The 15,264-nt window shown below is 49.8% G+C and overlaps 2 protein-coding genes and 1 long non-coding RNA gene across 5 annotated transcripts in view; all 3 read right to left on the bottom strand.

Annotated features, from left to right (window-relative positions):
* Positions 1–11,998, bottom strand: part of LOC125753786 (uncharacterized) — a 93,457-nt gene extending 81,459 nt beyond the window's left edge. The window contains exon 1 of the long non-coding RNA XR_007406307.1: positions 11,231–11,998. This is a non-coding gene — a long non-coding RNA (uncharacterized LOC125753786). The remainder of the gene's footprint in view (positions 1–11,230) is intronic.
* The window catches only part of LOC112665499 (cationic amino acid transporter 3-like), a 116,461-nt gene that overhangs the window by 80,691 nt on the left and 20,506 nt on the right, over positions 1–15,264 (bottom strand). The gene's annotated exons all lie outside the window — the stretch shown is intronic.
* Positions 1–15,264, bottom strand: part of LOC112665665 (cationic amino acid transporter 3-like) — a 67,228-nt gene that overhangs the window by 31,458 nt on the left and 20,506 nt on the right. The gene's annotated exons all lie outside the window — the stretch shown is intronic.

Below are 15,264 nucleotides of genomic sequence, written 5' to 3'. Positions count from 1 at the left end.
TCTGATCTCGGGGTGTGGGGGAGGCAGCGCTGCCACTTCTTTTCCAACTCAGACTGTCTCTGACTTGCATCTGGTGTCTCTCCCTGCCCCCCTCTGCTCAGAGCAGGGGCTGCAGAGGGAGGGGGACAGGGGCCCCTTCAGCACCAGAGGACTCTGGCATTGTGACTAGAGCTCCTGCCTGCTGGGGTCCTGCCACACACACACACACACACACACACACACACACACAAGCCCCTCCTCCCACCACAGCCCCAGGACCTGGGAGGCCAGCAGAGCCCTTGGCTCAGAGCCTGCACCCCACCCTCTGCTGCCTCTCCCTGCCCCTTCTCCCTGCCTCTCCCCTGCCCCCACCTCTCCTTGCCCTCCTCTGTCTCCCTATCCCTCCCTCCCTGTGGGCCCTTCTCTGGAGTCTCATCACCCTGTCCCCCCGTCCAGGGATCTGCCTTTGGCTCTGGGTCCATGGCTTTCCCACCCCCTGAGCCTAGGTCCCTCTCCTATCTCTGAGTCCATGTCTGTCTCTGTTATCTCTGGCCTTGGGGTATTTCTGTGTCTGTCATGATCTTCTGCTCTGGTCCATGGAGGCTCCTCTCTTTCCTTTCTCCTGTATCTGGCTCTATCCCCTTGTGTCTCTGTCCCACAGTCCACTGTGTCTCTGGTGATTCTGTGTCTGGGTCTATAGGACCCACCAGGTCCTGGGACCAGCTCCGTCGTATTGGTCTCATCTGTTGGTCTGGGCATGAATATCCTGGTCCTTTCTGTCCCCGTCCCTATAGCCATATCCTCCTTCTCGGCCTGCCCCCCCCCCTCAACTGCCCCCTACATGCAGGGGTGGGCTGGCACGTAGAGCACAGAGAACTGTGCCTGGAAGCCTTTTGTGTGGCAGGTAGATGGCCGGTGGATTAGGATGCAGGTTGGAATCCTACTGCAACATCCTGCTCCTCTCAGAACATTCTCCACGACTCCGAATGCAGTTCTCCTCCCACCTTAAGGTTTGATCTGACCTTTCCCAGTCCATCCACTGAGATCCACAGGAAATACTGGGAGGGCATTTCAGCTCCCCTTGACCAGGTATCTATATATCTGGAGTATATTAGAGACGTGAGGAGAGGCAAGACACCACTGGAAGTGCTTTGGCAGAGGAGTACCAGGGTGTGCAGAACAGAAAACCTGGGAGCTCTGGCTCTGCACCCTGGGCAGGAACAACCCAGCAGCTCCTTGCACCACAGACAGTCACACCTGGAGAAACCAAGGACATGTGTGAGGTCTCCAAATAAGGAAATGGGAACAGAAATATGTGTGTCCCTCTTTTATCCCAGCATGGCACTTGTAACCCCTCTGTGTACATAGGAAGCTCTTCATAAAGTCAGTGGCTCCTATTGCACCAGGTCTCCCACAATAAGCCCCAAATCAGTGGAACTCAATCCCTTTCATATCCCTTCCCACCCCAACCCCACTCCCTCACCCCCAGCACCTCAGTATGTGTGCCCAGCACAGTGTCCCTGCCAAGCCTGCCGCGCCCCAGGGATCAGAGGACCCCAGCTCAAATCCCAGGCATCCCAATCCCTCCTCCTCCCTCATTTATCTGGGGTCCCTCCCTCCCCCTCTTCCCCCTACCCACCCAGTGCAACCTGGTCCCTCGGTGTCTCCCCAAAGATAGGCAGTCCCTAATGAGCCCTGAGCACTAGAGGGGAGGGCCCAGGACAGCCTGGTGGGGAAGGGCATCGAGAGCTAGAGATAAGGAGTCCTGTCAGCATCTGTCCATCTGCCATCTCCTCCAGCATCCCTGCCTCCTGCCTCCTGGCTCCTGCCCATCCGTCTCCCTGCTGAGGCTGATGGGCTGAGCTCAGGGGCAAATGCACAGAAGCCCAGACTCATCATGCCTGGTCGGCTCCAGACCCATGTTCTCCAGGAATGTCACTACCTCTGCCATCATTCCTTGCAACCCTTCAATGACCTTCTTAAGGTGAAATTCTAGATGGACCCCAAGGACGCGCAGAAATTGGTCTCATTCCTCAATATCTTGATCTCAGCCCTTTGTCCTCACAGCACATTCCCAACAGGAAGAAATGAAAACTTAGGCAATGACAAAGGGGTTGAAATCTCAGGAAGACTTTCTCAGCCTTAAGGAGCTCCTGACTGCCCCTGGGAAGCAGGGGCCAGGGCGGGATCCGGGAGATGCAGGGGAACAATCAAGTTTGCTTCTCCTCATAAATGCAATTTCCACCAGGGGGGAGGGACCCGGCCCTGGGGACTTGAGGGGCACCTTCTCCGCAGCGGCCTGCGACGCGCTCCGCGGCCACCAGAGGGCGGCAGAGAAGGGCGCTCCCCGCACAGCCCGCCCTGGGCCCTGGGCGCTGAGAGAGGGGGGGCCGCCCAGCCTGGGGAGTCGGGGCTCCAGCGAGAACCCAGGCAGTTCCGAGTTCAGGGAAGCCCTCCTGCCGCCCTCCCCACCGGCGTCCCTGACCCCCGCGGCAGCCCCTTCCCTTCCTGGCCCCAGCCCAGGGGCTGCTGGCACACAAGGGCCACCTGGCTTTTCCTTTATGCTTGGACAGCAGGTGGCAGCGCAGCTCCCAGAGGTGATGCCTCCAGGGGCCCCGCTGGTCACTAGAGCCAGCCCTGGAGCCCACGCGGGCTCCATTCCCAACCCAGGGGTCTTCCCTGGGCGCCCACAGCTGCTCCTAAAAGCAAAGCACACCCTGTAGGCCCAGTGGGAAGGCAGCTCGCAGCCCTGGGCTCCGATAACCTGATGTCACAGCCACCCCTGCCCCGGGTGATACCTGCTCACACACAGAACTGGGCACAAGGACTGTGAACCCCGCAGCACAGACCCGCGGGCCGCACACGCCTGCTGTGCACACCCGGCCTCGGCACCCACACCCTCTGCTCCTCAGACTCCCCCAGCCCTGCCCTCTGCTCCTCCCTCCTGAGCTGCCAGAGGAGCTTCTCTCCATCCCTCATTTGCTCTGTGCCCTGTGTGTCCAGGGGCCCCTGGAAGCTGCACACAGGGAAGCACTTTCCCTGCTCTAATCGGGTCCCTCCCACCACAGCCCTGGACACATGGAGCTGAGGGGACACCCAGGGTGCTGAGCCCCCTCTTCCCAGGGATCCTCTCTCTCAAGCCCTCCCTGCCCCTCCGTCTCCCCTCCATCTCTGACCCACCTGCTCCTGCTCCAGATCCTTCCTGCTGTCACAGGTCCCCTTCTAACCTCAGTAGCTGGGTCACCTTGGAAATGAGCACTGAAGAGAGAGAAGGTGGCGGGTGGCGGGGGTGGACAGGGAAGAAATCCTTTATGAATCCTAAATTCATAAAGAAGTAATGGGCTCTGAAAGAAGCAAGGTTGTAAGAGGATTCAATGTTTCTGTTTCCTTCTTTACAAAGCTTGGAGCAAAGCTCCTGGAAGCAGGAGACAAGTGGACCCGTGCGTGGTTTGAAGGCAGAGACACAGCACAGGACCCCCCTCCTCCACCTTCCGAAGCCAGTGCCGGGGCCTGCTTTATGAAGGATTGTTTTAAAGATTTTATTTATTTGTTCATGAGAGACACACACAGAGAGAGAGAGAGAGAGAGAGAGAGAGAGGCAGAGACACAGGCAGAGGGAGAAGCAGGCTCCATGCAGAGAGCCCGATGCGGGACTCGATCCCTGGTCTCCAGGATCAAGCCCTGGGCCGAAGGCACTAAACCCCTGAGCTACCTGGGCTCCCCCTTTATGAAGGATTTTTATGAGAAACTTTACATCTGACATTTCACAGTATCTCTTGTCCAGAAAATGAGGAAATATAGTATTTATTGACATAGAGTCAGAAGATCTAGGAAAACTGACTATGGAGATGGCAGAAGTTTCTCCCTTTCCCCAGGCATGCAAATTATCTAACTTAGTTTGTGCCTTTCTGTGTTTTGTGCTCTTCTCAGTAACAAGGTTAGGAAATCCTTTCATTGTTAATAAAGAACTACTGGGGGGAGAAAGGAGATGCGAGGCATATAGATGGAGGCACAGAGGGTGCCCTGTCCCATGTGAACTGAACAATAAGATCAGGTGTAAGAGAAGTGAAGATAAATGGACCTTGAGCTGCGACCCAGGTCCTGGCTCCTGTCTTCTCTATTCAAAGCCTGGAGCTTCTACAGTTTTACCTTGAATTTCACTGGTCCTTGCATCTCACTCCCTCATGACGAATAGAAGTTCAATATCCAATGATGCCCAAAGTCAAGAAATCCTTCCCATTAGCTATGTCTTTCCTTGGAATTCCATCCTCCCAATCTCTGACTACTGAAATCCTTCACAATCAGTGGTTCAGTTTAAATATTACCTCCTGCCCACATGTTCCAGGATTACCTACCCTGAAGCAATTTATTTCCTCTGCCCTCCTCTAGTCCTTTGTGTCAGTCTCACCATAGCTGGCTCTCCACACACCTGTTCAGTTGTAGTTACCCTGTGTCTTCGCCTTGTTCTTTACTCATCTGTCAGCTTCTGCGGTGGGGAGACTCTGCCCCATACATATTTATATCCTCTCCACAGGGCTTGACACAGAGCTAAAGACTTGCTAAGATGCTTTCGCATAGTATAAAATAGAGGAAAAGACGCCATGGTGAGAAGATGTAGAAGTAGGGGCATTAGGAATATTGATTATAGATATTATTGTTAACATAGGTTCTCACGTGATACGTTCAGGAATGGGTCATATATTAGGAAATGTTTCTCTCACCAGTAAATTTATTCCTGCACAAAGTATTCGTCATTCATTCTTTCTCTAATTCAAATACAGAGCTTTTCCGAGTGGGAATAAGACAATAAGCAAGAAAACCAATGTTTAATAATTCCAGAGTGTGAAGAACCCCTGAAGGAAATAAATGGGGTCTTATCATAGACGAACACAAGGAATGTTCTTTAGGTAGAGGTTAGGAGCACCTTACTGCTCACTGTCATGTATCACACTAATGTGATTATGAATTAATTCAATTTCTAACCTGCAACTGTATCAATAACATTGATAATGAGAATAAAAGCCTTCGGACCAGGGTGTGTGTGTCGACCCAGTGTTAGGATTGGTTCCTACTTTGGTCCAAATTCCCGAACTCAAAACAAACAAACAAACAAACAAAAAATAAAAAAAACCAACAAATTCCTGAACTGAACACTGCCTTGGGAAGAGGGGAATCAGGGCCCTCCCCTTGCCTCAGGATGGACCCTGACCCCTCCTCTCCAGCTGAGGATTCAGCAAGCAAAAAAGCTGTTAAGTGCTTTGATCTTGCTCCAGACTTGGAACAGATCAAGGCAGAGGCCTCTAAAGTAATGCCCCAGGATATGAGGAGCTGGGGAAGAGATGGAGACAGAAGTTCACAGAGAGGCTAGTTGCTCTCACAGAGACTCCTTCTCACCTCCCACCTCAGTCTTAGTGAGTTCTGGGCTTCTTGGGGCAGCTGGTCAGGCTTTTGGACTTTTGGGAGAGCTAAGACATCTCCTAAGTGACTTTAGAGTCTCCCACCTCTCATCCCCATCATCCATGGATCCCCGCTCCAAGTCTGAAGACAACCCAGGCTGTGGGGAGCAGGCTGTCCGCCAGGATCCCAGCAGCCTCAGCCACCTCTGTCATTACCAGGGTTTTCCTTTAACTACTTGCCTGCCCCTTCCTCCTGGCACCAGTTGGTAGCATTTCTTCCTGTCTCTTGCAGAGCGGTGGTCTCATTAAGAAAGGCTTGGGAGGGCAGCCCAGGTGGCTCAGCGGTTTAGCGCCCGGTTCGGCCCAGGGCGCGACCCTGGAGACCCGGGATCGAGTCCCACGTCGGGCTCCCTGCATGGAGCCTGCCTCTCCCTCTACCTGTGTCTCCGCCTCTTTCTCTCTCTCTCTGTCTCTCATGAATAAATAAATAATCTTAAAAAAAAAAAAAAAAAGAAAGAAAGAAAGGCTTGGGAGTAATCAGAATCCGAGACTGGGACCTGTAACTTTACACCCACTCACCCTTTCCCAAACCTGCCTCCTGTTGGGATAACACGTTTGCATTAGACATAGTATAGGTGAGCTAAGAAAGATCAGTTAATCATGCTGTGGGCTAAGGGAGCTGGCTAAAGCTTGGAGACTACCACGTTGACAGCAGGGGCTGAGGGAGGTCACCTAAGTTTCTGCCAGGATGGGGGCATTCAGGCTGGGGTGCAAGGTGAGTGCTCAGAGATCTGGAGCCCTGGCTGAAGAGGGTTGTGTGTGTGGTTGGTGGGGTGGGGGAACAGTGGCTCCACTCCTGCGGGGGTTGTCCTGGTGTCCTGAGCTGGGCTGGGTGGAGGTGGATGGAGAAGAGGTCACCCCCTCAGCTTAGGGAGGACTCCAGGCTCAGGTCAGTCTTAGAGCATATTCTCTCCAGGTGGCCCAGAGCAGAAGGGAAGAGAATGGGGAGCAGACAGTTCAGACCAGTCCAGCCTCACTCCTGTCCTCTCCCCCTCCCTCACCTCCCCTTCCCAGCTTCTCATTGGGGCATTTCACACTCACTACACACCTGCTGTGTGCACAGAGCTCCAAAGTGTTCTCTGGCCTTTCTCAACCCAGACACCACTGCCTTCCCCGTGCAGCTCACAGAGATAGTCAGACTCCTCAGCATCTGGGTTGATGTCCATGCCCAGAAGCCTCCCTGAAGCCTGGGATCCAGAGTGTAGATATTTGGGACAAACCACGGAGAAGCTGAAGAAGTGGGGAGAAGGGGAAAGTTGGGAGAGAGCCTCACAGTTTTCGGGGACAATATGATTACTTGCAGCAGCAAGAAGGATTAAAGCAAGAGGAGAGGAAGAACTTCCCTTGAGCAGACAGCGCTGCTTGTTTTCTGAAGCACAAATCCTGGACCTGATACAGGGAGGAACAGGGTGAAAAGAGACCCTTAGAGGGATATTGTCTCCCCAGGAGTGTTGGGGTTCAACAAGGTGTGGCGGGGGAAGGAGAGACCACACAGAGCAAACCGGCAGAAAACAAGGTGACACTCTGTGGGGATCTTGGCTTCCAGGTGGAGGCGCCAGGCCTGTCCTGCACACACAGGGTCGCTGCTAAACCAGGAGCCCTCAGCTGGGCTCTCAGACCTCAGTGATCTGCGTGGAGGAAAGACTGAGGCTGAGCAGGGTCCTTCTCTCCCACAAACCTGCCCTGGGCACTGAGGGGGCGTCTCCCTCCAGATGGAAGGAGGCCCAGGTGGTGGGATGACCCGAGGGGGAGCAGTCACCTTTGGCTCTGTCCTCTCCTGAGACGGAGTGGCTTTGGGGTGACCAGGTCATTAGGCCTTTCCGATGTCCCCGGGCTGTCAAGGGTGCCTTAGGACAGGGGGCAGGATGGAAGTGAGGGCTGACCCGTCCCCTCCCTCTGAGGCCACTGACAAGGGGGGGGGCTGTGCTTAGTGGGCAGGGCTTACTCAGGTGAACTCACTGCCTTGTAGGTATACCCTGGTTTTGGAGTTCCTCTGCGCAGCGCCCCCCATCACTTGCTGATGAGGAGATGTCTTTTCAGCTCTCTAACACCTGACCAGGTCTGTCCTCAGGAAGGGAGGAGGGGACGACAGTCAGAGGACAGGAGGAGAGAAGGGGGCTAATGTCCTTCCTTCAGCTGGGCTCTGAGCCCTGCCCTACTCCCTAGATTCCTAAGGGTGGAGGAGGTGTGAAAGCAGATGTAGAAATGACAAGAAATGGGGCAATGTGGTAGGATGCAGCAGGATGGAGAGATGGAGGTAATGGGAAGGTGGAGCCCACTGGGAGGTGGGGATGTCTGGGGAGGTGAGCCAGGAGGGGAGGGAGGCAATCTGGGTGGGGTTGGATGTTGTTCAGGTGGGAGGGGACTGGATGGGAGGTGGGCAGGGGAGGGGTCAGAGGGATTGGGGGCCTGCATTTGGGAAGTTGGAGGCACCAGGATGGGGTAGTGCCAGGGAAACTCAGAGATGTTCAAGCAGGCCAGCTGTCTAGAAGGAGCCCTGGAGGAGGATCCCACTGGGAGGAGGGCAGACAGCAGCTCACAAGGAGTCAGAGCCTGGGAGGCTGCAGGGAGTAAAGGCTGTGGCAAAGGTGTTTGTGGGTCCTTGGAGCATCCTAGGAAGGTGAAGGTAGGACCAGAGAGTCACTTCCCATTCAGGCTGAGCCATGACTCTGCAGGGGAGCTGGGGAGGGCCCCTGAGCAGCAGGGGTAGGGGTAGGATCCCTACCCCCTTTCCTTATCCTGGGTCCCTTCTACCCACTCTCTCCTTGTCCATACTCTCTCCTGGATATTCAAGATCTCTAGAGCCTAGAGGACTGGGCTCTGGATCATTAGACCAAAGGAATAGGGTGGTGTGTATGTATGGACAAGTGTGACAAGTGTATGAGTGTGTGTAGGTCTGGAGGTGCAGGTAGTCTGTTTGAGGGGATGTGTCTTTGTGTTGTGTACATGTGAGAAGTTCGTAACATATAGGTGTGGTATGTGTGTATTTGAGGTAAGTGTCTGTGTGTATGTAGGGGTGTGAGCATCGGTGCAGGTGCCTGTGTGCATGTGTGTGCTGTCCCAGGGGATCCTGGAGACTCATACCAGACATGTGACTGATTTAATTTGTGCACATTTCCAGCAGGGTTGAGGCTGTGCTAGGGGGTGGAGGGAGGAGGAGCCAGAAAAGGGAGGCTGTGAGTCTTGGGGTGGAGATGGGAGCCTGAGCAGGGGTGCCTCTGCCCTGCCAGGAACAGGGGGAGGGCATCAGGGTCCCGGGTCTCAGGCTGGGTGCAGACTGGGGCCTGAGGCCTGCACTCAGGGCTGCATGGGAAGGGCTCAGAGGCCCAGCTCTGACCAGGGAAGGCTATAAAGAGGGGGGCTAGGGTAGGAGGGAGGACAAGGGGTCCAGGCCTAGACCAGGGGATCCAGGCCTGCTCTCCCTCTGCCCCCACCCCAGGATCTGGGAATGAGGGCACCAGGCTGCAGGTCCTAACTCTAGGCTCTCCTCATTCTGCCTGAGGGCCTTAGGGTCCCCAGGAGTCCTTGTGTGCCACCTTCGGAGGCTGGGATGACCCTAATCGCCGTGGAAATTTTTTCATCCCCCAACCTCCAGAGCCTCTCAAGTTATAACTCATTTGATGAAGCGACAGTACAGCCCTGAGACGGGGCCATGACTAATATGACCTCCTCAGTCTCTTTCTGTCCATCATATGAAGGATGGGAAAAGAATTGGCGGCCATCCCCACCACCCAATGCTTGACCCGGGGAGCCCCTGAGGACCAGACAGACCCCAGTGAGGCACCACAGGCTTTTCTCCCCACAGTGGGCAGGGTCCACACCCTGGCATAGTGACTGGAGTGGGAATCCTGGGGACAGAGGACACAGACCCCACACTTATCCCTCTTCCCCAAATTCAACTTCCACAGCCTAGCGCCCTCCTCTATCACTCCCAATTCCAAGATTGTCAGACTTGCCATAGTGCTCATCTGAGCCCAGACACCTGTCATGCATCATCTCAGGCCAGTGCTTCCCAAAGCTGAAAAAGCATACAAATCACTTGGGAGCCTGTTAATAATGCAGATTCTGATTCAGGAGGTCTGGGTTGGGGCCTGCGATAACAGGAGCTCTAACAAGCTCCCAGGTGACCCCCATGCTTCTGGTCCATGGACCACACTATGAAGAGCGGGATCTAGATGACTGTAGCAGGTGCTACAACTCTCTCCCAAGAAGAGTCTCTCTATCCATAACCACTGTCTGTCTATCCTCCAGATGGCTGTGAGAATCATATCTCATCCTTCCTGGGTCAGAAACCACACCCCATGGCACAATACACAATAAAACCTGAAGCATAAATTCCCTTCAAATGTGAGAAAACACACCCCTCACAAGAGTCTCATCTTTCATGACTCTTAGGATCTATGTAGCCTAGAATTACTGTCCCTTTTCCTTTCCAACTCACCTGCCCCTCTTCTATTTCCCAAATTACTCCATAAGCACCCACCTCCAGGAAGTGTCTCTTGACCAATACCTCTCTCTCAGTTTCTACTCATACCTTCCCTTCCAGAGTAATGATGCCTCCATTCCTATCCAATTATTGATATCTATTTTGTCCATTTTTCTCCATATGTGGGGTATCAATTCTCTTTCCCTAAAGAATCATAGATGCTCTAACAAGGTTTTTGCACCAGTCTCTCAAAGAAGCATCTAAAGTCGTGGGTAGGGATCCCTGGGTGGCACAGCGGTTTGGCGCCTGCCTTTGGCCCAGGGCGCGATCCTGGAGACCCAGGATCGAATCCCACGTCAGGCTCCCGGTGCATGGAGCCTGCTTCTCCCTCTGCCTGTGTCTCTGCCTCTCTCTCTCTCTCTCACTGTGTGCCTATCATAAAAAAAAAAAAATTAAATAAATAAATAAATAAATAAAGTCGTGGGTAAATATATGGGTAATCCTGGCTCGAATAATTTTCCCTGCAGCCACTTACTTCCTGTTCAAAAGAGGAGAAATTCAGCAAGTGAGAAAGTAGCTTCCCTCCCTCCCTCCCAGCGTGGGCCCCATACATAATTACAGTAGAAAAACACTGGCCCTCCTATACCAAAGCATAAAATTGATGCATCAAGAAGGATGCGTGTTGTGCTCACACTGGAGCCAGTCTCATCTCCAGGGACTCCCTGGAGTCAGGTAGAGTAGGTTGGGGTTTCTATCAATTTCACTCCTCCCATCCCCTCCCACATCCCATGGGAAGAGATAGAGCAGGACCATGGAACATTATATCAGGCATCCTTCTGCCCCAGGACTTGTTTTCCCTGTTGATCTTGGAATGAACACTCTGCTTACCGCTGGGTCCAGAGGAAGGGGAGAACCTATCCCTGGCCCTGAGCATGATTCCACTGTAATGGAACAGACAGGACAGTCACCAGAACTCAGGCATAGCCACACAAAGGCAAAACTACAAGTGCCTGGGGACAGATCTAGCTGCTGGGTAAGGATACAGTTCTAGATGGAGAGAAATGCTGTTTGTCAAGGAAGTCCCCCAGAAGATAGCCTTAGAGAAGTAGCACACTGTTAGTCTGAAGGAAAGGAGAATTTTTGGTACCAAGGAAATGTGTAAGGCTCAATTCAATTTAACATGAATTTATTAAATGCTCATTGTATGCCTGGCCACCAGCTGGATGCCCTAGGAAGTGAACAGGTTATACTCCTTACCTATGACTATAATCAGGAACAAAAAAAAAAGACAAGAAAGATACACAGATAACTGGTATGCTATTTTTTATTTCAGATTTCTTCAGGTACAATAGACATAACTGTAAGATACTTAAAGTACACATTTGATATACATGTAATTGTGAAATTATTCATTTAGATTTCCCTCTGTGAAATAATTAATAATGGCATTTTAATCTAAATGTTACATTAAATGAAGGTGAAGTGTTCAAAGGACACCTTGTTTCCTTCCCTTCATCTATACACATGAAGGGGCTTCAGCTGGATCTTTGGTTTTCAAAGTGTGGTCTCTAGACCAGCAGCAGCAGCATCACGTGGGAACTTGTTAGAAATATAAATTCTGAGTTCCACCTCCACCTCCTGAATTTCAAACACTGGGGACAGTGGTCTAGCAATCTCTTTTCACAAGTCCTCCAGGTTTCATGGCACCCCATGAAGTCTGAGCACCACTAAGCAGAGTACTGCAACTGGCCTCTCTCCACCTGGCTCTCTGTGACCTTTGATTAATGAAGACGTAACATGGAGCATATCAGTTTAGCTTCTTTCAACTTTTGTTAGCTCTCTTATTTTGTCCAGAACAAACCTGACCACTGGACACATGAAATCCAACCTGCTCATACAGGAAAAAAAACTAATTAAAGCAGACTCTTCTGTGATGGCAAGTGAGGGATACTCAGCAGTTTTCGTGATGAGGAGTAAGTCTGTCTAATGTAGTGATACAGGATTAGCAAGGCAATAGGCTGCACATCTACAGCTGATGATTCAATCATCTGTCTCTGTGTCATGATTATCAATAGATTCCAAACATGGGGTAGGGGTGGGGGGAATGGCATGTTATTTATTGGACCTCTACAGCTCCAACAATAGGTTGTGGTGAAAAGTGGGCAGGAAGAGGGTACAGATTATGTTCAGTAAAGGGACCTAGTTAAGAGAATAACAGAAGGACCAGAGGAAATCCTAGAATTCTTTAAGTAGACAGACTTGAGGAACTATCAGTCCTGATCTCTCCTGTTACAGATAAACAAGCAGAGGGACTGAGCACTTTTCAAGTTCACATTGGTAGTTAGTGGTAGAAACAAGACCGTGACCCAGGACACATGGCTCTCAGCTGTGTGCTTTCTGAGTAGGTGGACCAAAGCAGGTTTCTACTGTTGCAGTAGAAAAACTTCAAAGTCCAAGAATGCAGATGTCCCTAAGTACCAACAAAGGGGTTCTCAGCATGGGTAATGGGTTCAAGGCCAAAGTGCTTTGTGCTCAGAGGAAAGCTGTGGCTGCAATCCACCTGTGTATGGCTCTGTTGTCCCCTCACACAGCCAGGGCTCAGGCTACACAGCCTGCTCAGTGCTCTGAACAGTTTTGTTTTCCTCTGCTTTTCCTCCTGGTATTCCCACTGCCTACAGCTTCTCCCTGCTGCCCATATGTGGTAAATCCTATCCCTGATGACAGCCAACTAAAAGTCCATTCCTGGGGATCCCTGGGTGGCGCAGCGGTTTGGCGCCTGCCTTTGGCCCAGGGCGCGATCCTGGAGACCCGGGATCGAATCCCACGTCGGGCTCCCGGTGCATGGAGCCTGCTTCTCCCTCTGCCTGTGTCTCTGCCTCTCTCTCTCTCTCTGTGACTATCATAAATAAATAAAAATTAAAAAAAAAAAAAAAAAGTCCATTCCTGTACAAAGTCTTCTCTAGTTTCACCAATTAACCCTCACCACTGTGCCAGCCACAAATGATCATCTTCTACTCTGAATTCCCAAAATACATTATTTGTATATTACTTATGACAACACTTTCTACTTTGTGTTACAGCTTTGCTTTACACCTTGTATTAGAATATCAGCTTCTTACGTGCAGGGACCATATGCCATCTTTTTTTGGTCTTTTTCTAGTTTCTTTTATTTTTACTGAATATAATGAGCATACAGTGTTCTTGTTCTCACGTGTACAATACAAGAATTCAACAATTCCATGTATTTCTCAGTGCTCATCAAGATAAGTGTTCTCTTAGTCCCCTTTATTTAAATCACTCATTCCCCTACCCATCTTCCCTCTGGCAACTATCAGTTTGGCCCTCTATTTAGGAGTCTGGGATGGGGTTTTTTTGATTCTCTCTTTTTTCTTTTTAATTTTTTTTTAATTTCTTAAATTCTATATAACAGTGAAAACATACATATGGCATTTGTTTTTCTCAGACTGACATATTTCCTTTAGCATTATACCCACCTGATCCATCCATGTTGTTATAATGGCAAGATTCTATTCTTCCTTACTATATATATATAATATATGTATATCTCACAACTTCTTTATCGATTCAGCTATCAGGGGATACAAGGGTTGCTTCTATATCCTGCTTATTGTAAATAATGCTGCAATAAACATAGGGTGCATATATCTTTTCAAAATCATGTAACTAAAATTCTTTCCAACAGAAAAAGAAACCATCAACAACAAAAAGAGGCAACCTACTGATTGGGAGAAGATACTCACAAGTGATATATTAATAAGGGGTTGACGCTCAAAATGCATAAAGAACATATACAGTGCAATACCAACAAAATAAATAATCCAAATAAAAAAAGGCAGAGGACCTAAATATTTTTCCAAACAGACATACAGATGGTTAATGGACACATGAAAAGATGCTTTGTATCACTAATCATCAAGGAAATACAAATTAAAACTGCAATCAGATATCACTTTACCTAAAATCAAAAATAGAAGAAAAGCAAGTGTTGGCGAAGATACAGAGAAAAATGAACCCTCATGAACTGTTAATAGGAATGTTAATGGTGTAGGCATTATGGGAAAAAGGATGGAATTTCCTCAAAAAAATTTAAAAAGAACTACCATGTGATCCGGTAATTCTGCTACTGGATATTTTCTTAATCGCTACAGCCACTGTGGGGATCATACTCACCAGACTCAGACAAGAATCATGCTATACTGACTGAGACAGCTAGCTACATCCTTCACTAGTGGATATTTAACCAAAGAAGAGGAAAATGCCTTCCAGCTTCTTCTAATACTAATTATGTAAATGTCAGTAAACAGTATAGAAACAATTAAAAGTAGAAAGAAAAAAAAAGAGGAGAAAGAGCAAAGTCTCATCCTTCACTCTGCCATAAATATGGAGCTCTATTAGTATTTTCTTTTTTTTATTTTTTTATTGGTATTCAATTTACCAACATACAGAATAACCCCCAGTGCCCTTCACCCAATCACTCCCACCCCCACACTCCTCCCCTTCTACCACCCCTAGTTCGTTTCCCAGAGTTAGCAGTCTTTACGTTCTGTCTCCCTTTCTGATATTTCCCACACATTTCTTCTCCCTTCCCTTATATTCCCTTTCACTATTATTTATATTCCCCAAATGAATGAGAACATACACTGTTTGTCCTTCTCCGATTGACTTACTTCACTCAGCATAATACCCTCCAGTTCCATCCACGTTGAAGCAAATGGTGGGTATTTGTCATTTCTAATAGCTGAGTAATATTCCATTGTATACATAAACCACATCTTCTTTATCCACTCATCTTTCGATGGACACCGAGGCTCCTTCCACAGTCTGGCTATTGTGGACATTGCTGCTATAAACATTGGGGTGCAGGTGTCCCGGCGTTTCATTGCATCTGTATCTTTGGGGTAAATCCCCAACAGTGCAATTGCTGGGTCGAAGGGCAGGTCTAATTTCAACTCTTTGAGGAACCTCCACACAGTTTTCCAGAGTGGCTGCACCAGTTGACATTCCCACCAACAGTGTAAGAGGGTTCCCTTTTCTCCGAATCCTCTCCAACATTTGTGGTTTCCTGCCTTGTTAATTTTCCCCATTCTCACTGGTGTGAGGTGGTATCTCATTGTGGTTTTGATTTGTATTTCCCTGATGGCAAGTGATGCAGAGCATTTTCTCATGTGCATGTTGGCCATGTCTATGTCTTCCTCTGTGAGATTTATCTTCATGTCTTTTGCCCATTTCATGATTGGATTGTTTGTTTCTTTGGTGTTGAGTTTAATAAGTTCTTTATAGATCTTGGAAACTAGCCCTTTATCTGATAGGTCATTTGCAAATATCTTCTCCCATTCTGTAGGTTGTCTTTTAGTTTTGTTGACTGTATCCTTTGCTGTGCAA

Source organism: Canis lupus, chromosome 27, assembly GCF_003254725.2.
Source record: "Canis lupus dingo isolate Sandy chromosome 27, ASM325472v2, whole genome shotgun sequence".
In the NCBI taxonomy this organism is placed as follows: domain Eukaryota; kingdom Metazoa; phylum Chordata; class Mammalia; order Carnivora; family Canidae; genus Canis; species Canis lupus.
This window is presented reverse-complemented; position numbering and strand designations above follow the sequence as displayed.